The 22,875-nt window shown below is 48.2% G+C and overlaps 1 long non-coding RNA gene and 1 pseudogene across 1 annotated transcript; both read left to right on the top strand.

Moving 5' to 3' along the window:
* The window catches only part of LOC146421176 (uncharacterized), a 125,450-nt pseudogene that overhangs the window by 19,985 nt on the left and 82,590 nt on the right, over nucleotides 1-22,875 (top strand).
* Nucleotides 19,411-20,027, top strand: LOC146421179 (uncharacterized). Its single transcript, XR_014848805.1, has 2 exons — nucleotides 19,411-19,511; nucleotides 19,676-20,027. It is a non-coding gene; the product is annotated as an uncharacterized LOC146421179 (long non-coding RNA).

The following is a 22,875-nucleotide window of genomic DNA, read 5'->3' as shown; positions in this document are numbered from 1 at the left end:
GTTTATAGCCTGTACTTTACATACCTATTCAATGACTGTCCCAGAATAATGTATGATAATCTTTCCCCAAAATCATTACCATATTTCCCCCCACCCTTTGCACATCTGTTCTTCTGCCCTGGGGCTCTCTTTGGTGGTCCCTGGTGGTTGGTGACCCCAAAGTCCTACCTGACTGCCTGGTGAGCTGGTAGAAGTTGGCACACCTGGGCTGATTGCTTCCTACACAATAAGCATGGTGTGGTTCCAGGGGCCAGGGGGTTCTGGAGAATAAGCATTGTATGAACCCAGCAGGTGCAAATGATTCTTCATCTGGCAACTTTCCCCCTCTTTGAGGCTTGGGAAGGTTCTCTTCCCTTCAAGCCTTCACAAGCCTCACTCTGCTCTTTTACTCACATCCCGTGAGTTCCTCACCTGCATTCCCAACCATGTTCTTCACACAGCATAAGCAAGTGTCATAATCACAATTATTACTGTGATCCCAATTATACTTTACAAAAGTAAGGCCAACCAAGCAGTCAGAGAAAATCCAAGTCCTTTAAATATTTTATTTAACCAGTTACTTTCTAATCTTCCCCTTAATTCCCTGCTGGATGCAGCAACCAATTTTATCCTCTCTGCCTAATCTCCAATTCAGCATCACATTTGGAATGTGCACACAACAAGTGTGTTGTTTCAATTCAAGTATCCACATACTCCACGTAACAGCAAAAGATCTAATGCCAGTTTGTTCTGTAAGGTCATTTTAGTTGTGGCTTGCAATTGTGCATTTATTTCAGTAAACCCCAACTGAGTTGCATTCACTAAAGTTCCCATTTGCAGTCCAATGCTGTGTGTTTGGTCTGTTCCTAAAGGCAGATCTTTGAGGAGTAAAGATGGATTCTAAAATCCATCCCACTGCAGTTCCCATGCTGGGATGTTTCCAAGTTTCATCCCCTTTAACCTTTCCCCACAGCTGGGTTCCCAGGGGTGACTCCTTCCACAAGGGACATAACCTTAAAACCCCAAGTGTCCATTGTGCTCTTGATTCCCCCAAGGGCAAATGTGTGCCCCAAATTCCATCACTTCCCACCCATCCTGAGTGAACTAATGATTTTACCATGTCCTGCTGACAGTCTGTGTCTCGCCAAGCTGAACTGTTTGTTAGGTGAGACCTAACAGGTGTCATTAAGAAAGGCAGAATAATTTCTACAGACACATCCCACCCTCAGAGCCTGGGCCACAGCCATGAGCCACTGTACCTCAGGATTCCAAACAGTTCAAGTGTCTATCCAAATGCAATTCCACTTTTCCTTTGCCCTGGGATCCTTTGGCCTTGGCCTTATTAAATCAGGGTATTTTATACCCACCTGTAAGGGTCCTCTGGGAGGCCTGGGCTCCCTTCCCAGTCCAGACACCACTGAACTGGCTGGATATATTCCCACTGTCCTGTCTGAGGGCTATTCCATACTTCTGAAATTTGACATCCCCAAGGGGTATCAGTGCAATCTGTCAGCCAATAGATATTTCCTGAGGTGATTTCCAGGTCCAGTTTTGAGATATTACAATTCTCAACAGTATCGTTCTGATCTGTAAGAATTCCTTTGTGAGGAATATTCTCCTTCCATCCCTTTCCATTTGCCCTGGGTGCTATTTCCTTCCCACACGTGTTCCCAGATTTTTGTCAAAGCACTGACTAAAGCTCCCCACGGAATTGGATTTTCTGCAGAAGTTTCTTGGTACATTTTACTAATTTGTCACATCAAATTCTCATTCATCCTTTCCACTTTCCCACTCACCTGTGGTCATCAAGGGCTGTGTCAGTCCCTTTTTATACCCAGGGTTTTGCTCAGCTGTTGCACCACATCTGCTACAAAATGAAGGCTTCTCTCTGAAGACAAACCAAGTTGCCCCCAAATCTTGGTATGATTGATTAAGCATAATTTTTACCACTTCCCTGGATTTATTGGTGAGACAGGGAAAGACCTCTGGCCATTCAGAAAATTTGTCCACCAATACTAAAAGATACTGATTCCAAATTTGTCTGGGTAATTCACAGAAATTGATTCCCAATAACTTCCAGGTGAATTTCCCTGTTTAACTGTTCCAGGAGGTGGCCTTTTCCTGTTTATGGGATTGTTTTTAAATAAATTGAACAATTCACTGTTATAGATTTTGCAGTTTTAGTCATTCCCACACCAAGCACAGAATTTCAGAGATTAGACAGAGGTGAGCTCCAGGCACTGAGGGTCTCCCTGGCACCTGGGGAGTCATTGGAGAGAAAAGCTCTGAGTGGCCAAAGGCTGCTTGGGCTGGGGGAAGTTGGGACACTCTGTCCATCAGATGTGGGACACCCCAAGATGCTTATAAGCACCTAAACTGGGGTTACAATCCCCACTCAGGCACCGGTGGTGCCACGAGGCCAATTATAAAGCTGCTGCCTTGTGAGGATAGTGTTGTCCCTGTACAAGCTTAGCTATTTGTCATGAGGCTTCCTCTGTTGGGAGGCTGTAGGAAAAGTTTAGGGGAAAAGTCCTATCCCGGGTGGCCAGTGTAAAGATAATATTGTGTTGTCTTTCCTTAGTTAATTTGTTAGTCGCCTCTCTACCCTGCATTGGACTTGGTGCAGAGAAAAATAACATTGAATAGGAAGCAATTGGTTACTGAAAACGTGATTAGTTCTTTAAAAAGCTTTAGGCAGTGGCATTGCTTGTCACTGAATTCGATCATGTCCAAAAGGAAAATCACTAGAACTAAAGGAGCTAACTGATAAGGTGAACTGCTCCAGGGAGAAAAGCAGAAGCCTACTAAAACCCTGAAAAAACAAAAAAAGAGAGCAACTCAAACGCCTTATTCACAGACTGCAACTCTTGCAAAACTTTTTCAAAGCAGTCTCACTCCCTCTGCTGAACAGTCAGTCGGAGGTATCCCCACTGAAAACCTGTGGGAAACAACAAAAGTCCTGCAACAGGCACTTCACAGAATGAAAACTCCACCTGAAAAAGTTAATGCAATTAACAACTTGTTCCACTCAGGCATATATTGCCAGGGAAGCTTGTTTCTTTTCTCTTCTCCTCTAGGAATGCAAACACCCTTGCACTGAAGATAAGGAAAACGAGTTTGGGAGCAGAGTAACTGCAAACAGCAAAATCATGCTAAACATGATAACCATTTCTACACGTAAACTCTGTCCCTTTGTGTTAGCAACAAGAAGTTTTTATTCCCTTTTAAAAATCGGCCTAGTGGGCCAAATTTTCACTTTTCTTTTAGAGGAACCTACCAACCCATGAAATGAAGCTGCATGAAAGCCAATGAAAATTTTAAGTGTCACCATAATTGCTCGCATTGTCAGTTTGTCAGTGTTTGTAACTTACTTGTGTTTTCATTGCAAGTGACTTCTGGAAGATCAAATATTAGTTAAGATATTTTATATATTCTTATGTTTGATTTTTGTCTAACTTATTTTGTCTTTTTACTGAAAAATTATGTGGCAAAAGTTGTTATGGATGCATAATTTGTCTCAACCAATTTAATCCTGAGAGTTGGTATAAGAATTTATATAAAATGCACTAATCTTCTCAGTTCTGCCTTGGAAAGATTTAAAATTATTATAATTTGGCTAAATTTTTCAAACTTACTAAGTAGTGAATTAAAGAATCTTAACAAAACACAAACAAATGTTATATGGAAATTACATGAATAAAATACAGAAAAACCTTCTACCAGCTCTCAAACCAATCGCTGTTAAATCTCCTGCCATATATCCTAAGACAGTATTTTAACTTTGCCTCAAAAATTCAAAAGAAAAAACTAGTTGGGATAATACAACAAAATTTGAAAAAGAATTATTTTCATTTTTTTTAAATTACACTGATTGTAAAGCCACAGTTTCTGATTTGTTTCAAGATTAAATCACAACAGTGCTATAGTCTGTCTCTTGGAAAACAGAGCATAGCCCTAATGTAAGGATAAGCTTGCTTAAGAACATTTTGTATGAAAATGTTTTGTATGTTCATTTTGTATCATAAAAATTAATTTTCATGATGTATAGAATTATCCAGCAGAATAGGAATATTACCTATAAAACTCTACCAACTATGTGTGAATGTGGTTGAGAGGAAAACATACATCCCTGATAGATCCATCCACATTTATACCAGGATGCAAAGTTAATCAATTACACTACAAGAGCTGGGAATCCTCTTGAAACTCTGCTAATTGACACATTAATACATGCATCTGTTGAGGACACTCCTCTGTGGAATTTAAAGATAAAAACCAGCTGTATAATTCTATAACCAATTTCCAAACATATTGAAGCAACATCCAAGAGATACAATACAGAGATATCCCTCACACCCACCACCCATTTAGGAACACTAATTCCTGGGGTCACGGGGTGGGGGTACTGACTAATGAAAATTAAATTGATGATTACAATTGAATTTATGCTTTGAACTATTGCACATATTGGTATGATTACCCATGTTATTGCTTCTACTGTTTCTATCTCTTCTCCTATTATCTTTTTTCCATCAGCTCCATGGACAACCCATATGCTGAAGAAGATTGCTAGGAAAGAGACATTTATTACAATGTTTGAGTCACAGGGTGGCTGTCAGAGACTGAAATATTTCATGCCTCAAACATTGATATAAAGTTTTGCTCATTATAACAAAAACTGTGTAAAGAAGCTACAATCAAAGAAGCCTCCCTGAAGATACCTGACTGGGACTTTGGACTGAAAGTCAAACTGCTGAGATTAGATAAAGGGAAACTTATTGTTCAGTCATCTCAGGCTGAGGGAAAGGAATACCACCTCTTTTCCTGCTTCTCTTTTTCTCTCTTTTCCTCCCCCTCTCTCTCATATTTACTATCAAATAAAACTCATACTATTGACTGGCATATGGTCTCGTTTGCACCTTAATTCAGGCAGAGCTATTTCCAAAGAACCTTAATATTTGGATCACAACACCAGGTCTACCTGTTAAAGTGAATGGGGAGTTTAGGGCATCAGGTCTACCCAGTATAAACCAGTAAATCCCAGTTTAAATCAGGAAAAACACCTGGGTGGGTGACACCCCCTGCTGTGCAGGGAAATCCCAGTTTAAACCAGTAGAAACCAATATAGACCAGTTCAAACCAATATGAACCAGTATAGCCCCAGCAAATCCCAGTTCCCTCCCAGTATAAACCAGTAAGCCTCCCACAGACTTCCCAGTCCATCCCAGTAACTCCCACTGACCTCCCAGTATGGCCCAATGACCCTCCCAGTTCAAACTAGCAACTCCCAGTCCCTCCCAGTACCAAACCAGTTCCCTCCCAGTATAAACCAGTAACCCCAAATCCCCATTTTTCCCCTTTTCCTTCCCTTTAAACCCCATTAACTCCCTCCCAGTTTGTCCCAGTCCCTCCCAGTTTGCCCCAGTCCATCCCCATTCCCTCCCAGTATGTCCCAGTATATCCCAGTACCCCCAGTAAGGTGCCCATGGCCTCCTGGTAGTGCCTCAGTTTCTCCTCCCGCTGTCAGCACCACGCAGCATCAGGGGGGCGGAGCTTGAGCTGGCTGTGCTGGGAGAGGAACTGGGATGGACTGGGAGCACTGGGAGGGGATTGGGATAAACTGGGAGGGACTGGGAGGGGATTGGGATAAACTGGGAGGACTGGAAAGTTACTGGGCAGTTACTGGTGGGCACTGGGAGGGACTGGGAGGGGATTGGAATAAACTGGGAAGGACTGGGAGATTACTGGTTGGCACTGGGAGGATACTAGGAAGGACTGGGAGGACACTGGGATGGACTTGGAGAGACTGGGATGGAACTGGGATCTTACTGGGCAATTACTGGTGTGCACTGGGAGCACTGGAAGTGGACTGGGAAGTTACTGGGATGGACTGGGAATTGGTTTGTGGATACTGGGGGTACTGGGAAGGAACTGGGATGTACTGGGAAGTTACTGGTTGGCACTGGGAGGATACTGGGAATGGACTGGGATGTACTGGGAGGGACTGGGAAATTACTAGGCAGTTACTGGCTGGCACTGGGAGGGACTGGCAAGTTACTGGTGGGCACTGGGGGAGAACTGGGATGGGATTGGAATAAACTGGGATGGACTGGGAAGTTCCTGGGCAGTTACTGGTGGGCACTGGGAGCCACTGGGACGAACTGGGAGGGTGCTGGGGGATACTGGGAGCACTGGGATGTTACTTGGAGACACTGGGACAGACTGGTGGCAACTGGGATGTACTGGGAAATGGTTTGTGGGCACTGGAAGGGACTGGGAGAGGACTGGGATGACACTGGGATATACTGGGAGGTTACTGGGAAGGCACTGGTGGCAACTGGGATGGACTGGGAAGGGGTTTGAGGGCACTGGGAGGGACTGGGATGGATTGGGAAGTTACTGGTGGGCACTGGGGGGTCACTGGGAACCACTGGGAGGGAACTGGGATGGACTGGGAGCACTGGGGTGAACTGGGAAGGGATTTGTGGGGACTGGGAGGAACTGGGATGCACTGGGAGGGAACTGGGATAAACTGGGAGGGGGTTGGGATAAACTGGGAGCACTGGGAAGTTACTGGGCAGTTACTGGTGGGCACTGAGGACTGGGATAAACTGGGAGAGACTGTGAGGGACTGGGAGGGGATTGGGACAAACTGGGATAAACTGGGAGAGACTGGGAAAGAACTGGGAACTTACTGGGCAGTTACTGGTCGGCACTGGGAGCTACTGTGAGTGGACTGGGATGTGACTGGGAGGGAACTGGAATGTGACTGGGAGGGGATTGGGATAAACTGGGAGTACTGGGACAGACTGGGAAGGACTGGGAGGTTACTGGTTGGCACTGGGAAGGACTGGGAGGTTACTGGGAGGTTACTGGGAGATTACTGGGAGGGACTTGGAAGTTACTGGTGGGAACTGGGAGCTACTGGGAGTGGACTGGGATGTACTGGGATGCACTGGGAGGGAATTGGGAGAGACTGGGAGGCAACTGGGACGTGACTGGGAGTGGATTGGGATAAACTAGGAGTGACTGGGAAGTTACTGGGCAGTTACTGGTAGGCACTGGGAGCAGACTGGGAGGTTACTGGGAGCACTGGGATGTGACTGGGAGGGCACTGATGGCAACTGGGATGTACTGGGAAGGGGTTTGAGGGTGCTGGGAGGGACTGGGAGCCACTGGGGGTCACTGGGAGTTACTGGGAGGGGCTGGTGGCAACTGGGATGTACTGGGAAATGGTTTGTGGGAACTGGGAGGGGATTGGGAGGGGACTGGGATAAACTGGGAGGGACTGGGAAGTTACTGGTGTGCACTGGGAGGGCACTGGGAAGGACTGGGAGGTTACTGGGATGTGACTGGGAGGGACTGGGAATTGGTTTGTGGGCATTGGGGGTACTGGGAAGGAACTGGGATGTCCTGGGAAGTTACTGGTCAGCACTGGGGGATATTGGGAAGGACTCAGCGTTTACTGGGATGTGACTGGGAGGGACTGGGCAGTTACTGGTGGGCACTGGGAGCTACTGGGAGTGGACTGGGATGTACTGGGAGGGGGCTGGGATACACTAGGAGGGATTGGGAAGTTACTGGGAGCACTGGGAGGTCACTGGGATGCACTTGGATGCACTGGGAGGTAACTGGGAGGTCACTGGGATGCACTGGGAGGTCACTGGGAGGTCACTGGGAGGTCACTGGGATGCACTGGGAGGTCACTGGGATGCACTGGGAGCACTGGGAGGTGGGGGGGATGTCCCAGGCCCGGCCTGTTCCATTCCCGCCGATGGGGGGGAGCAGCCATTCCCTCACCATTTCCTCTGCCGGGCGCGGGGCGATCCGGGACCTGCGGGCGGCACGGCGGCTCAGGGCGATCCCGGCCCCTCCCGGGGCTCTCCCGGGGCTCTCCCGGGGCTCTCCCGGCCCATCCCGGTCCCGCTGCGATCCCCCCGCCCCTCCCAATCCCGGGACTCACCGGAGCGGCGGCGGCTGAGGGCGGCGCGCGGAATGCCGGGAATGGCGCCGCCGCCGCGGGGCATGCTGGGATACACCGAGGCAAACAGCGGTGTCTCTACGGCCTCGCGGTGCATGCTGGGATACACCGAGGCAAACAGCGGTGTCTCTACGGCCTCGCGGTGCATGATGGGATACACCGAGGCACCTGCGCGGCGCCATATTGCTGCGAAAGCGTCCCTGCGCGGTGCTTTACGGCGGTGTGGCGGGAGGGGTTGCGACGCGATGGCGCCGCGCTTTACGGCGGCGTGGCGGGCTCTGTCAGCAGGGTGTTCGGGAAGGGAAAACATCTGGAAAACACCTGGAAACGCCCAGAAAAAGCGGATTTCGGCCGATTTCGATAATGCCAAGGGATGGAGACGAAACTCCAGTGGATCCACGGGGCCATTCCTGGGGGAATTCGGATTTTTTCTCCTAGAAATTCGGTTTTTTCTCCTGGAAATTTGGTTTCCTTTGAAATTTTCCTGTTTCTCCCGGGAATTTTTGACTGTTCCATTTAAAATAATGGAACTAATTTTTTGACAATGATTTTAACTAATTTTAACTAATTTTTTGACAATACCATTTAAACTAATGCAACTCGAATTCATACAATAAAATACAGTTTAACACAATACAAGTTTAAATTCATACCATTTAAAACTAATACAAGTAAAGACAAATGAATGCAACCTGAATCATTTAAATTCATAGAATTTAAAGTTAATGCAATTAAACAATATTTAATGCCACTTACATTTAAACCAATACAAGTTAAATGTATACAGTTAAATACAATTGAATCCCAAATCGTGGGAAATCATGGGATGGCCAAATAATGGGAAATCCTGGCAAATCATGGATTGAACAAATCATGGGAAATTACAGATTAGTCAAATTGTGGGAAATCATGGGAAACTGTGGATTGACCAAATCATAGGAAATCATGGGAAATCAAGAATTGACCAAATAAAGGGAAATCATGCGAAATCAGGGATTGGTGAAATCCTGGGAAATCATGGATTGGTCAAATTGTGGGAAATCATGAAATGGCCAAATACTGGGAAATCATGAAAAATCATGAATTGGCAAAATCATGGATTGGCAAAATCATGGGAAATCACAGATTGGCCAAATCATGGGAAATCATGGGAAATCATGGATTGCCAGGCTTCTGGCAGCAGATCAGGGTAGCTAGCAGCCCAAGACTCGGTCCCTTGGTGGACCAATATTTGGCCAATTAGTCTAATATGATTTAAAATACCATTTATTAGATGCAGAAAATAACAAACATACAAACCTAGAACAGATTGACATACATACACAAAAAAAGGCATAATTGCAAAACTATAATAGCTAAAATGCAATTATGGGGTAAATGCTTGCAAAAACTATAAAAATAGCTAAAATGCAAGTTAAGAAAGGTACCTATAAGCTAGGCAGAATAATACAATTTAGGAAACCAATGATCTGACCAAAATCTCAAACCTTGACACCTTGAAAGAAAACCAGAAGGAAAAAAAACCCCAAAGATCACTCACTGTTTTCTGCAGGGACACAATAGTTCAGAGCCTGCAATATTTCTTTCTCTAGAGGAAGAAAATGCTTCTGAGAACTGGCATGGGTGAGTTTACAGAATTATATATATATATATCTGCTCATTAACCAAGTATTAATACCATTATGATCTATGTATCTACTCACTGCTGAAACAGGTATTTACCTTTCCACATTCAGAATAATCCAGACAAGGCCACATCTGGCCCTGTATGGGGCTGAAGGATCCAAAACAACTCCCTTGGCTCCTCTTTGAGGAACCTTGAGGTTTTTCTCCTTGAGGTTTTTTACCCCTCCTCTCTCAAGGGCAGAAAACCAAGAGGAGAGTGAAGTCAGATGTCCCCACACTACAAGTTCTGTCAGGCTGGTCGTTCAGCACTATCACAGCCAGGCTGCTCTCACAGTGCACTCGGAAGCCTCGTGGCCAGCAAAGGTGGAGGCACTGCAGCATTTCCCAGGTACAGCCGTGGCTCTGCAGGGCTTTGCTGGGACAGCTTCCCCCAGCTGATGTGCAGGTCTGGATGAGGGGAAAGGATTTGGGTATCTGGTGATGTCTTCCTTCATCACTAGAGGCAACCTCATGTAGTAATGATGAGGTGCATTGCTTAGTTTATCTATTTCTGATTTTTTTTTCATTTTTGCATTATAGTAAATGACATTATTACCTTAGCTGGTGTCTGCATCTGTGTCTCCCACCCACCATCAAATAAAACACACAGCCAGGTGAGCACAACACCTGAGAGTCTTCCCACCTTTTCCTTTGAAAGAGGAGAAAATCGCTGATGTGCACAAAAAGAAACAACCCTTCTCACACCTCCCTCCTGGGGTTCCCTGCAGCATGACCCAGGCAAGGGCTGCTGCTCCTGTCTGAAACCTCCCCTGCTGCCTCTCTGCCAGCCCATCTCTGGGAGAACACTCCCTATGGCCACCTCCTCAAACAAAATTGCCACTTTCCAACTTCCTCTTCTGCAGGCAGGTGAGAAAAGTATCCACTCCCAGCTCCTTGCTCCTAGAGGAAAACAAATGTTTTCAGCAGCAACAACCCTGAAATATCAACCTCCTTCCTTAACCTGGACACTGGGAGCTCACACCAAGAGCCCTTTTGTCCAAGGATATCCACAGAAGACCTTGAGGATGGAGCAGTTTGAAACACAACTCCTTCCAAGTCTAAACCTTCCTTGATCAAATTAATGCACACAAACCTACCCCAAATGGAAAGTGGGGCAGAAAGAGAAACTCCTCTCTCACAACAGCAAACTCTGGGCTTCCTTCTGTTCCAGCTGGAGAGGGAAGGCCATGGGATACTCCTGAGTTTGGGAAGGAATCCTGGGAAATGGCCAGATTTGGGAGGGCAGCAGAGGGAAGTTCACCAAAGAGAAGGAAAAGATTCTCTGCAAGCAAAACATTTTGGCAATATTTGGGAAGGGGAAAAAAAAATTTCAGCGTTTCAGAAAGTTCCCAGATGGAAATTTCTGCCCTCACAGAACAATCCCTCAGCCTCCTTGGTCTCTCAGGAAGCTCATGAATGAACCTGCAAGGCTTGGATATACATCCCTGGTGTCTCTCTGCCAGAGCAAAACAGCTGCCCAACAAGACTTCAAGTGAGCACAGGACAAACCTTCCCCCTCCACCTCCCAACACCAACCCAGAGGAGTCTCTTTCCATTGCAAGATGAACTCTGTGAGCAGTCTGCATTGACTAGACTTGGCTGCAGGAGGGGTTTTCACTGTTACTCTCCCCAGATGGGGGAAGACAGGAAGACCAGAAATGATTCCTGAGGAAAGAAAAAGGCACAGCCTCTTGTGGAGACACCAGCGTGAGCTGACTCCAACTGGAAGCCATTCATGCCTTGGCTAAAGCAACATCCATCCTAGGGGCAGCAGTTCAGCTTTGATGAGCATGCTGACAAAACTGCTGCCCCTTGCTGACAGGCAGGGATGAGGAGAAAGAACATGCCAGCTGGCTGGGAAAGAGGCAAAAAGAATGTCTTCAAGTGTCTCCTCTTCATCCTATCAGCAAGCAAGACAGAGCAATGTCCTTTCCTTCTGTCACCACAGGTGACCCGGGGATGAGATGCAGCACGGGGAGAGAGGTCGCCACTGCTGCCAGCGGCCTCGCAAGGGGCTTTGCCCGCCCCGCCGAGCCCGGCCAGCGCCCCGGGAGCGAAACGGCCGCGCTGTGCCCGCGCTGTGCCCGCGCTGTGCCTCTCTGGCTCGTGTCGCTCGTCGCTCGTCCCCGCCAAGTCCTGCCCGCGCCGCGGCCGTTGCGCTGAGGCGTTGTTGCCCCAGTCGGTGAGCGGCGCCGCCATGCAGCAGCCCCCTCTGCCCTCGGGGCTCAGCGCCCGCACCTTCCCCGCCAAGCTGTGGCACCTGGTGAACAGCCCCCGCGTCCGCTCCGTGCGCTGGGACAGCCTGGCCCGGGGGCTGCTCGTCGAGCGCTCGCTCTTCGAGCGGGAGCTGCTCAGCCCGGCCGGCGCCCGCGGGCTGGGCGGCGAGGGGGCGGCGGCGGCCCCGGGCACCTTCAAAGCCACGCACTTCAGCAGCTTCGTGCGACAGCTCCACCTGTACGGCTTCCACAAGGTGGCGAGCGAGGGCGGCAGCTGGCTCCACTTCAGGAATCCAATCTTTCGCCGCGACCGCCCCGACCTCCTGCTCCGCATCGAGCGCCGGAGCAAGGCCAGCCGAGGAGGTGCGCCAAGGAGGTGCAGCAAGGAGGTGCGCAGCCGCCAGCGCAGCCGCTTGCAGCAGCTCCGCGGGGCCGGTAAGCCGGGCTGGCAGCGAGGGTGGCGCGGGCTTTGGCCGTGGGCACTGCCCGTGCTGGGGCTGCTCAGCGCAGCTGCCCGGCTGGCCCAGGGGCTGTCTGTGCTTGGGCAAGGCAGCCGTGCCGTGCCGTGCCGTGCCGTGCCGTGCCGTGCCGTGCCCCGCCGTGCCGTGCCGTGCCGTGCCGTGCCGTGCCGTGCCGTGCCCCGCCGTGCCGTGCCGTGCCCCGCCGTGCCCCGCCGTGCCGTGCCCCGCCGTGCCGTGCCCCGCCGTGCCGTGCCGTGCCCCGCCCCGCCCCCCGGGCTGCCGGGGGCTGCGGGACAGTCCCGCCGGGGCTGCGCTCACAGCAGCCTGGCCCGCTCGGCCTGCAGCTGGCCCAGCCCCGCGCCGTGGCTGCCGCTGCTCCTTGCCCGGCCACGGGCACGCTTGGGGAGCTCTCCGTGAGTGCGTGTGAGTGCCGAGGGCTCGATGGTGGCCAGGCCCAGCTGCAGGGAGCCTCCTGTCCCTTTGGAGCAGAGGAGGAAAGACCTGGCAGTTGGGATTCTGGCAGTTGCCTCTGGCCGAGGAACTGCCATGGGACAGTTTTCCCAGGCGGTTAAACGAATAGGCGAGAGCTAAACAGACAAGGAATTGGTTGTTGCAGAACATGTGGGGATTTTTTTCTTCCTCACCCTGCTTAGTTGGGTCTGAGTTTTTGCCTTGATGTAAAAAGCACAGTTGCTGCCAAGGGGAACGAAGCCCAGGAGCAATAGTGACCCAATCTTCCCTTTGCTTCCTTTCTTCTTCTCTCAGCTCCCTCATGCCAGGACCTCAGAGCTGCCTCACCTGAGGATGCAGAGCTGCCTCCAGGCCCTTCCAGGCGACGATGTGCAGGTGCTGAAGACTCTGAGGCCTCCCCACTGCCTGCCAAGAAATTGGTTCCCACCTCTGGAGTTCTGGGGGATTCATCAGAGGAATCACTCAGACGCAAATTCCAGCTGAAGCGTCTCAGCATTCCACTGGTCCGCATGGACCTAAAACGCCACCCTGAGCTCATGGTTCGCCTGGTTCGCATTGACCATCCGAGCGTTTCCAGGGCCCTTCCAGAGAGCAGCAGCTGCAGATCATCAGAGCAGCACCTGCCAGCCTACAGCCCATCAGGTAGGGAAAGAACTTCTACCCTTGCTTTTCCAACAGCTCCTGCCAAGTGACTGTTTGAAGTATTTTTTGGCAGTGCTCTGTCATGGGTAGATGTCAAGTGAGAATCAGGTAGAAAAGTGTCAAGTTGACTGGGAAAAGGAACCTTGAATGCAAAAGAATTCTCGGTCTGCTTTTCCTGACATTTCTTCTGATTTGGTTTGTCTCCTGGGCATTTTCCAGACAGCCTTTCTGCTGAGGTGCAAGTGTAAGGCAAAAAATCTTGGCTGAAAGGTGGTCAGTGTTAGGTGAGCTCCCCTCTGTCTTTGAATGAAGCCAAACTGGGATGGTGATAGAATATCACAGATTTTTAAGACTGTGTGTTGTGCCCATCAGGCCATGCCATTTCAATGAGCTCTGTGTGTCTGCAGAACAATTGCACCTGCAGAATATGGCCTGAGCCACATGGTTGCTTTTTAGCATAAATATCACAGGTGAATTTCAGTGTTTGCCTGAAGATCTGGTCTTGTCCAGGGTGAATCCACTCTGTGGATGAGATGTGAATCTCAAGTGTTGGGATGAGAAACTCAAGCAGCCAACTCCAAAAGCTAATGGGCATGTAGGAAAGGTTGTGATTATGAAGTTTTTGTGTCCCTTTGGAGCAGAGGGGAAATGACCTGGTTGTTGGGTTTCTTGACTGTCCCTGCCAAGGAACTGCCAGGGGACAGTTTTGCCAGGTGGTTAAACGAATAGGTGAGACCTAAATAGACAAACAGGGAGTTGGTTGTTGCAAAGCCCCAGAACATGTGGAGATTTTTTTCTTCCTCACCGTACTTGGGAGGATCTGAGTTTTGCTCTTTGCTGAGAAAAGTACAGTTGTTGCCAAGGGAAATGTAGGCAAGGAGCAATAGTGACTCAATCTTCTGTTTCTTCCTTTCTTCTTCCCTCACTGCTACTCAGCTCCCTCATGCCAAGACCTCAGTGCTGCCTCACCTGAGGATGCAGAGCTGTCTCCAGGCCCTTCCAGCACAAGTGCAGCTGATCAAGACTCTGAGGCTTCCCCAGAGCCTCCCAAGAAAGTGTTTGCCACCTCTGGAGTTCTTGGGGAATCATTGGAGGAACCAGTAGCAGGCAAATTTAAATGCCAGCATGAGCTCATCATTCCACCAATTGCCATAGACCATCTGAGCTCTTCCAGGGCCCTTCCAGAGAGCAGCAGCTGCACATTTTCAGAGCAGCACCTGCCAACCTACAGACCATCAGGTAGGGAAAGAACTTCTACCCTTGATTTTCCAACAGCTCCTGCCAAGTGACTGTTTGAAGTATTTTTCTGCAGTGCTCTGTCATGGGTAGATGTCAAGTGAGAATCAGACAGAAATTGTCGAGTTGACCAGGAAGGGGGACCTTGAGAACAAAAACAATCTCTGTCTGGTTTTCCTGTCCTTCCTCCAGATTTGGAGGATTTTCTGGGGGTTTTCCAAACAGTCTCTGTGTAGGGGAGAAAGACTGAGGCAAAAAACATTTGCCCTCAACTGCTCAGTGTCTGGTGAGCTCCCCTGTTTTCTTGAATGAAGCCAAACTAGGACGCTGATAGGATAGTGCAGAGTTTCAAGATTGTCTCTCCTGCAAAGAAGTTGATTACATTTCAGTGAGCTCTGTGTGTCAGCAGAAGAGTTGCAACTGCAGAATACGGCCACAGCCACAAGGTTGCTTTTCTGCAGTACAATCCCAGTTTAATTTTAGTCTGCATGTCTGCAGATCTGGGCTCTTCCAAGCGGGATCTACTTTCTTTGTTCAGCAAAACTCCAAAGCAGCCAATTCCACAAGCTGATGGGGAGATGGAAAAGGCTGTGATTACAAAGTATTAGTGTGTGTGTGTGTAGATCAGTTTTACAGTCCATACTTTACCAGACATACCCATCAATGAGAATAAATACTTTTTAAGAGGAAGAAATCAGTCTTCCAATCCCCTGGGAAGTTGGAATACATTTCTTACACTGAGTTTGCTGTGTGCTTCCTGTGGTGTTTGATCCAAGGCAGCAGTAGAGCTCTGTGTGCCAAGCTCTGTTCTGGAGCCTGACCCAAGTGTTTGGATTCTTGCAGCCACAGTGGGCAGTTCAGGCCCCGATGCTCCGACTGGCAGTGCTGGTTGTGCAGCATGGACAGCCTCCAGCTGGCCATGGAATGAGCCTGGGGAAGAGGAATTGCCACCACTGACTCTGGACCTGGTGCTTGAGACGCTGGAGGAGATGATTTCCCGCTCCCCACCTGAAAGGTCTCCCTTTGCTCAGGTAACTGCATTGGAAAGAGATGAAAAGGGCTGGACTGAGAGCTTTTGAAAGTTGTTGCATGGCTGAGAAGGAAAGGCTTCTTGAATTGAGCTGTGAATGGCCAGGGAAGGATTTGCTTGGTAAAGCAAGATTTGCAAAGGAAGAGGGAAGGAAAAGGGGGCTCATCCTTAGTGAGGACGAGAGGTGTTGGCCAAGTTTGGATGCTCCTTTCTCCTTTTCCTGGGAAGAATCCCTAGTGCAGGGGCATCATTCCTGGTGATGCTTTGTAGGTTCTAACAAGCTTAGCTTGATGTGAAACAGGAGAAGAGTGTTTGGAGAATTGCCCCTGAAGGCAAAGTGTCCCACCCAGGGAGGGGCATGTGAGAGGAGCCTCTGTTAGAGCACCAGCTGTGGGCTCTGCCTCCTTTTGGCTGGAAGGCCAAGGCAGAGCAAGGGCTGGGCTGCAGCTGCTGCTGCTGCTGTGTGAGCCCTGCTGTGTGTGTAGGCACTGCCAGAGCCGTGTGAGGGGATGTGCTGCAGCTGCAGCTTTCTGGTCCTCTCTGTAGCCTGCAGGCACATGTGTATCTCGGAAAACCTCAGCAAAGTGGCAAACTGGCAAACTGGGCAGTCTTGGTCTCTGTGTTCCAGAGCTTTGTCATGTTCTTCTTGGACATCCCTGTGGGAAGAGATGTGTGTGTTCCCATCCAGTCCTGGCAAAGCTGCAGCCTGGATGAGGCTGTTGTGCTCAGGGCTGTGGAGGGAGGAGCACATCCCTGTGCCAGGAGCTGGCAGGACTTCTTCCTTAGTGCCCACGTCATGTGTTCAGTGTCACCCCACGTTCAACCTTGTCAGCTTTGGCAGCTTCTGGACTGGGTTTGAGAAGTCACTCTTCTCCACTGCCTTTAGGGGCCAGACCTCCTTGTTAGGAGCAAGAGATGAAAGTGAGTGAGCCCTGGAGCCTTTAGGGAGCAGATGTGTTGGTTCTGAGGCCCTGTGAGTTGTGAATTGGAGGGAAGGACAATGTTGGTGCTGCACATGAAATGGTTAAGGACTCCTTGAAGCCCAGGGCCTTCTGCTGTGTTGAAGTGCAATTCAATCAGGGACCATTAGTCCTTGTGTTTGACAGATTCCCTCTTTGACTTAGGAATCCACTTTCTCTTAACTCTTGCCTCTTTCCAGACATGCCTGAAATGTTCAGTGTCTGTATTGGCACAGGCATTTTTGCATATTGTTATACAGATTTGCCAAAGGATTTCTCTATTTCATTTAATATGCACACCTGTAGCCTCCTCTAGATTTACTGTTGAGGGGAGGCATATTCAAGGCAGGGAATGGGATTTTTTGGAATTGTCCATGTTGTATTGCCAAGTGTGATGACCTCTTGTCTTCTGTAAACTCACCCAAGCCAGTTCTCAGAAGCATTTTCTTCCTCAAGAGAAAGAAATATTGCAGGCTCTGAACTACTGTGTCCCTGCAGAAAACAGTGAGTGATCTTTGGGTTTTCTTTCTTTCTGGTTTTCTTTTAAGGGGAACACTGGTGTCGCCCCTGAGTCTTCAGGAGGGGAGCCTGAGAACATGGCTGCAGCAGAGAGAGCTTTGCCTGGCACTGTGAGCCATGGGAACAGTTCCCTGGAGCCCGAGGAGCTTGGTAAGGAGAGAGCCCACATTGGTTGAGAAAGGTCTGAGATGGCTGCTGTGAGCCTGCCTGTGGCAGGAAGGGAGATCAGAGGAGTTGAGTTCTTGTCTGCAGGCTTGGTGCTTCCTGGTGCCTTGAGTTCCAGCAGGGCACTGGCACAGCCTCCCCGGTGGAGCCCTGCCCTCCACGCTTCTCTGGCAGCACTGACCCTGAGTCGTGTGGTGTGGCAAGAGAGCAGTGAATAAAGCTGACCTTCTGGCACTTGTGTCACCAAGCTGAGTGTCCCAGTTTCCAGCTGAAGTGTGTGGATAGGTTTGCTGCAGGGTGGCAGTGCTCTGGAGGCAATGCTGAGTGACTCTTGAAGTAACTGTGGAATATGTCAGCAAAATGTCAGAGTAGAAGGCTGAGCTTTGTGTCTGAAAGCATTAAATCTCTGTAGTAGCAGTCTGCTGATTGCTGTAGTGAGACACATTAAAAATACAGGTGGTAGAACCTCTGAGGCCAGACAAATCACAGAACACAAATGCAGTAGCTAAAAGCAAAATTTAATTTCCTCAGATTAGTGAGAACTAATAAGAGAGAGAGAGCACTTTGGATCTGCATTCTCAAGCAAGGCTGGTACAGCCTGCAGGCCTTGTAGGGAGCTCTTTCTCTGCCAGCTCTTCATCCCAGAGCTGCTGGTTGAGTTGGAGGAGCTGTTGCTCACTGCAGAGGGCACTTTTTAGATGCCAGGGACCAGTGCTGGTTTGTAACTCAGCTCACATCACCCGTCAGCTTCAGCCATTTCAGTGAGGACTGAGGTGTCTCTGTGAGCACAGAGAAAGACCAAGGCTGGGTTCTTTGTGTGAGCTGGGACTGTGTGTGTTTCAAGCTCTCCTGGGTGCCATTTTCACTGCGGGTGCTGCAGCTTTATTGGGATACTCCAAAACTTGTGAAGTTCTGAAAACTTGGAAGGATCCCTCTTCTGTAAAGAGGAGGCCTCTAATTCCCATGTGAGAGTCTGCCTTTCAGGCAATCTTTTACAATCTTTGACAGAACTACAATTCCTTCCAAAGGGAAATATTCATGAAGGCAAGATATTGACTCAGTGTTCTCTTTGTTTCCCAGACATCCATCTGATCTACCTCGCCAGGAGGGCTGCCCTGCGTGGGACACGGAGACCAAGGGAGAGCCTGTGAAGATCAGACAGGTGGGATCCCTCTGTATATATTATGTTTCTAGATTTTTACAATTACATTTTTATACCTATGTAGATTTATTTCTAGAATTATAAAGTTGTGTTTATATGTGCTTACAGTTAAAAATCTGTATAGTTTGATTTAGATCCATTTACATAAATATAGTTATAGCTGTGATTGAATTTATATATCTGTAGTTAGATTTATAGATTTTCATAGATACATTTATATGTAATTAGAGTAAGTTTTATATGCATATAGTTAAATTAAGGAATGTATATAGTTGGAGTTTTATTAATATTTAGGTACATGAATTAATATTTGTGTAGGCATAGGCTTACTTTTAACCTCTTTCCCTGCTCTGCTTCCTATTTCATCTTTTGCTTTCCCCCATGTCCCCTCTGTCCCCTCTTCCCGTGCTGGGTCCGAGCTGGCGGCCGGCCCGGGCGGAGCAGCAGTTCCAGGTGTCCCCAGGTGTCCCTAGAGCAGTGAGAGCAGCTGGTGTCCCCTGAGGAGCTGCTGAAGGACGGTGAGACTGAGGGGCTGAGGGGGCTGAGGAGAGGTGACACTGAAGGGACTGTGAGCTTGAGGTGCTGGTGGGGCTGAGGGGACTGTGGGGCTGAGGGGTGTGGGGGAGGAAAGGGGAATGGTGGAGCTGTGGGTTCAGGGTGAGCTGCAGGGGATGGTGGGGGCTGAGGGGACAGGGAAGTGGCACAGACTGAGGCGGGTGGCAGGTCTAAGGGGACTTGATGTGTCAGAATGGACTGTGGGGGTCTGAAGGAACTGGGGGGGCTGTGGGTTTGCTGAGGGGATGGCAGGGCTGAGGGGATGGAGGGAGCCAGCAGGGAGCACAGAGGGGTCCAGGACTGTGGCTCTGCCAGGCCATTCCACCAATTCCTGTGTGTACAATTTTGCCACAGCTTCCCTAAATGCCTCAAGAACATCGGAGAGTGACAAGAACCATCAGGGAGAAGCTGAAGGGCACCAGCAAGAGCAGTGAACAGGGAGCTGCTGCTGCTGCCCCCCGAGAGCCTGGGTGAGGCCACAGGGCTGGTGAGGCAGGCTGGGGCTGAGGCTCAGCCTGCTTTTTCTTTCTCACCCTGCTGGGGAGGCTCTGAGATTTTCTCTTCCCTCACACAAGTGCAGCTGCTGCCCAGGGAAATGTCCCGATATTGACTCAGTGTTCCCTTTGCTTCCCAGATGTTCATCTGCTGTCCCTGACCAGGAGGGCTGCGCTGCACGGGAGGAAGAGACAGAGGGAGAACGTGTGGAGATTGGGCTTCTGAAATCCCTTCAGGATATATTTATAGATTTATATAATTATATATGGATATTTAGATAGGTAGATTGATGTTTGTATAGTTAGATTTCTATTTCTATTTATTTACATCTGGTTTTATTTTTATGTTTGTGCTAGATTTTCATAATATAATATAATATAATATAATATATATGATGTAATAAATTATTTTTGTTAAACTTAAATTGATATTTGTATATTAATTCTTAGTGTGGTTGCAGCAATTTGTAATAAATCTAATTTTTTAACTTATGTTGATTTTTGTGTACTTACATATCAGAAGTGCAAGTGTAATAATCTTCAATAAATTTAATTTTTAAACTGAAATAAGCATGAAGTTGTGTTTTTCCAAGCAATAAGCAAATGTAAACATAGTATTGCTGGAGGATTTTGGCAGTGAGTGAAGGGGACTGGGGGAAATTCTCCAGCCATGCCCAGCAGCTCCCCAGTCTCAGTCAGGCTGGCAGTGAAACCGCAGATTTGGGATGGCAGCAGAGCCACATGCTGGGGAATAACTCGCTGCAAAGGCCTGCTGAGCAAACGGGACTCCACTGAGCTGAGAGCTGCAAGCAGGAGCCACCCGGGGAGGAGAAATCATTCACAATGAAACACAGAGAGAAAATGTGGCAAAACAGATGTGAGGATACTCTGGTAGTCTGATAAAATGCTCTAAATCAGTGCTGTCTAGGTACATCTTCAGCAAAAATAATTTGTTAAAAATGAAACACCTTCCATGAAAGACGAATGACACTTTTCCCCTTCAATCACCCTCCTTTGGAAGTGAAACTTGTCCTTCTTCCTGAGAAGTTTTGCCCTTCAGCACCTCCCTCTCAGTAGATAAAAAGCTTAAGTACTACCACTTGTTACCATGAATGAAAACAGCCTTGCCCTGGTGACAGCGTTTGCAAAGTCTTCCCTCCTCCTGTCCCCACATCTCACAAACAGAACCATCCCCTTCCTGCCCAAACTGAGCTGAGGTGAGTGAGGGCTTCAGGAGCTCAGGAGGCTGCAATACCATCACACATAGGAAGGTTTTGCAAAATTAAAATTAATGAATTTAAAGGGTTTGATGGTGATTGATTTGATTTAGACTTTTTATTATAAGCATACTGATGTAAGAGTTGGCAATAAGTTTTAAGCCTATACCATAATTATAGAAAGCACTGCCAAATGAAGTCACATACCTGTTCTTTTCATGTTTGCACAGATATTTGAGTTGCCTACAACTTACTCCAAAATAACAGAGATTATTCCAAACCTTTTTTAGCATTTATCTACAATGTGCAGCAATCTTTTAATTTGAACCTTATCTGCTCTTTGAGACATAAATATATAAACCTTCTGATCAACAAAAAAAAAAACCCAACAAATCCACAAACAAATTATAGACAACATGATACTGATCCAGAGGGTGTGGGCCTGCTGCTCTGGGCAGAGGGACCTATCACCATCCCCACTCCTGTTGTGGCTCCTCCTGGGACTGGTCCAACCCTGCAGACACAGCCACAATTTGGGGGTGCCTGTGACCCCTGGGGTGGGCAGCCTATGTTGTGGCAGCTTCTTCCTCCTCCATTGAGACTGCAGGGCTGCTGGCTGGAGTCCCCATCCAAGGCAAGGAGCTGCTGGAGCTGCTGGAGCTGCTGCTGGCTGCTGGGCTGTCATCCTCATCCACAGCAGTGTGGGAGCACAGAAGCCTCTGGGCCTCCTCTCTGCACTGCCTCACAATGATGTCAGTGGTGCCCTGGACCAGTGGCACTGTGTGTTCCTCCAGGATGTCCTGCAGGCTCTGGGTCATGATCTCCTGGTCTGGCCCATACATACAGAGAGTGTGCAGGATGCAGCTCTGTGAGATCTCTGCCAGCCACCACTGCTCCCTGTAGATGGTCTCCATCCTGCTGCACAGCCAAGTCTGCACAGGGTCCAGGAGATCCTTTGTTGACAGAAAAGTTGTGCTCAGACCTGAGGCAGGACACTGCCGACAGCTTGGGCTGGTGTCTCCTGAGGAGAAGAGGGATGGGGTGGCACAGGGGGATGGGGGCTGTTCCCTGCTGGAGCAGGAAAAGTCAGTTTTGTGCTGGAACAGAGAAGTTCTGTCTCTGGAAATCAGTGTGATGTGTGGAGGGTTTTACACCAGGTTTGCACCTAAGTTGATGCTAAAGAAATACATAAAGTCCCAATGTACACCTAAGGTTTGCACAGCAGACTTTAGGCTGGCAGCTGAGGGAGCATAAATTAAATGGCCTTTCCAACCCAAAACCGTGATGAGAAATGTTGTTTTTTCTGCTCTCATTCGTTATTATAGCATAACAACCTATTTGATGACATTTGGGAATTGCAGCTCTGAATTGTGGCCAGATTAAGTCAAGTAAGTCGTTGCTGTGCATTTGGAATTGTGGAGGTCATGATCAGTGCAGCTGCTTCTGATAAACCAAAAAAACTCTTTCAAGATACTTCGTAAGGAAAATATTTTTTCTTTTCACTCTTCACTTCAAAGCCTCCTCCAGGATGTACAGCAAACAGGTCATTTAGTTTATCTTTTCACAATAACAGAGAACTTCCCCTTTAATCAGCCTGAATTACACAATTCTCATCTGTATTAAGGAATTTCATTTTGTCTCTGCTGTAAAGAAGAGATTTCTATGCAGCAGGGCTGATAAAGAACAAACCCAAATTAGAAAGAGTGGTATTTGTTCGAGCTCCCATTACTCATCACACACTTTAAACAACCCATACCATCAAGCCCAAAGCTAATATGGCTCCTTGTTAAATATTTCTGATGGGTTACACATCCTTGTGTGAAGAAGGAATTAGGATTTAAAGCTGCTATTTATGCTTGTATAAGCATTGTGTATGAACATTGCATATTCAAACTGCAAAACAAATGTCACCTGTATGGTGTATGTGATAAATTACAGAAGGTATAGTTCACGAAATCGTTTAGAAAATCAATAAGTTTTAATTCTTTACTTTTCCTAAACTCTGCTTTTTAGTTTTGCTTTAACAGAAAGAGTTCCTGTTTTAGAGCCAAACCTTTCTGCTGCAGGTTTGCAACAATTGTAACTCTTTTCGAAAGGCCGCTCAGCAAGCCTTGTGTGATTCC

Source organism: Lichenostomus cassidix, unplaced genomic scaffold (genome assembly GCF_008360975.1).
Source record: "Lichenostomus cassidix isolate B80296 unplaced genomic scaffold, HeHo_3.0 HiC_scaffold_43, whole genome shotgun sequence".
Taxonomy (NCBI): Eukaryota; Metazoa; Chordata; class Aves; order Passeriformes; family Meliphagidae; genus Lichenostomus; species Lichenostomus cassidix.
This window is presented reverse-complemented; position numbering and strand designations above follow the sequence as displayed.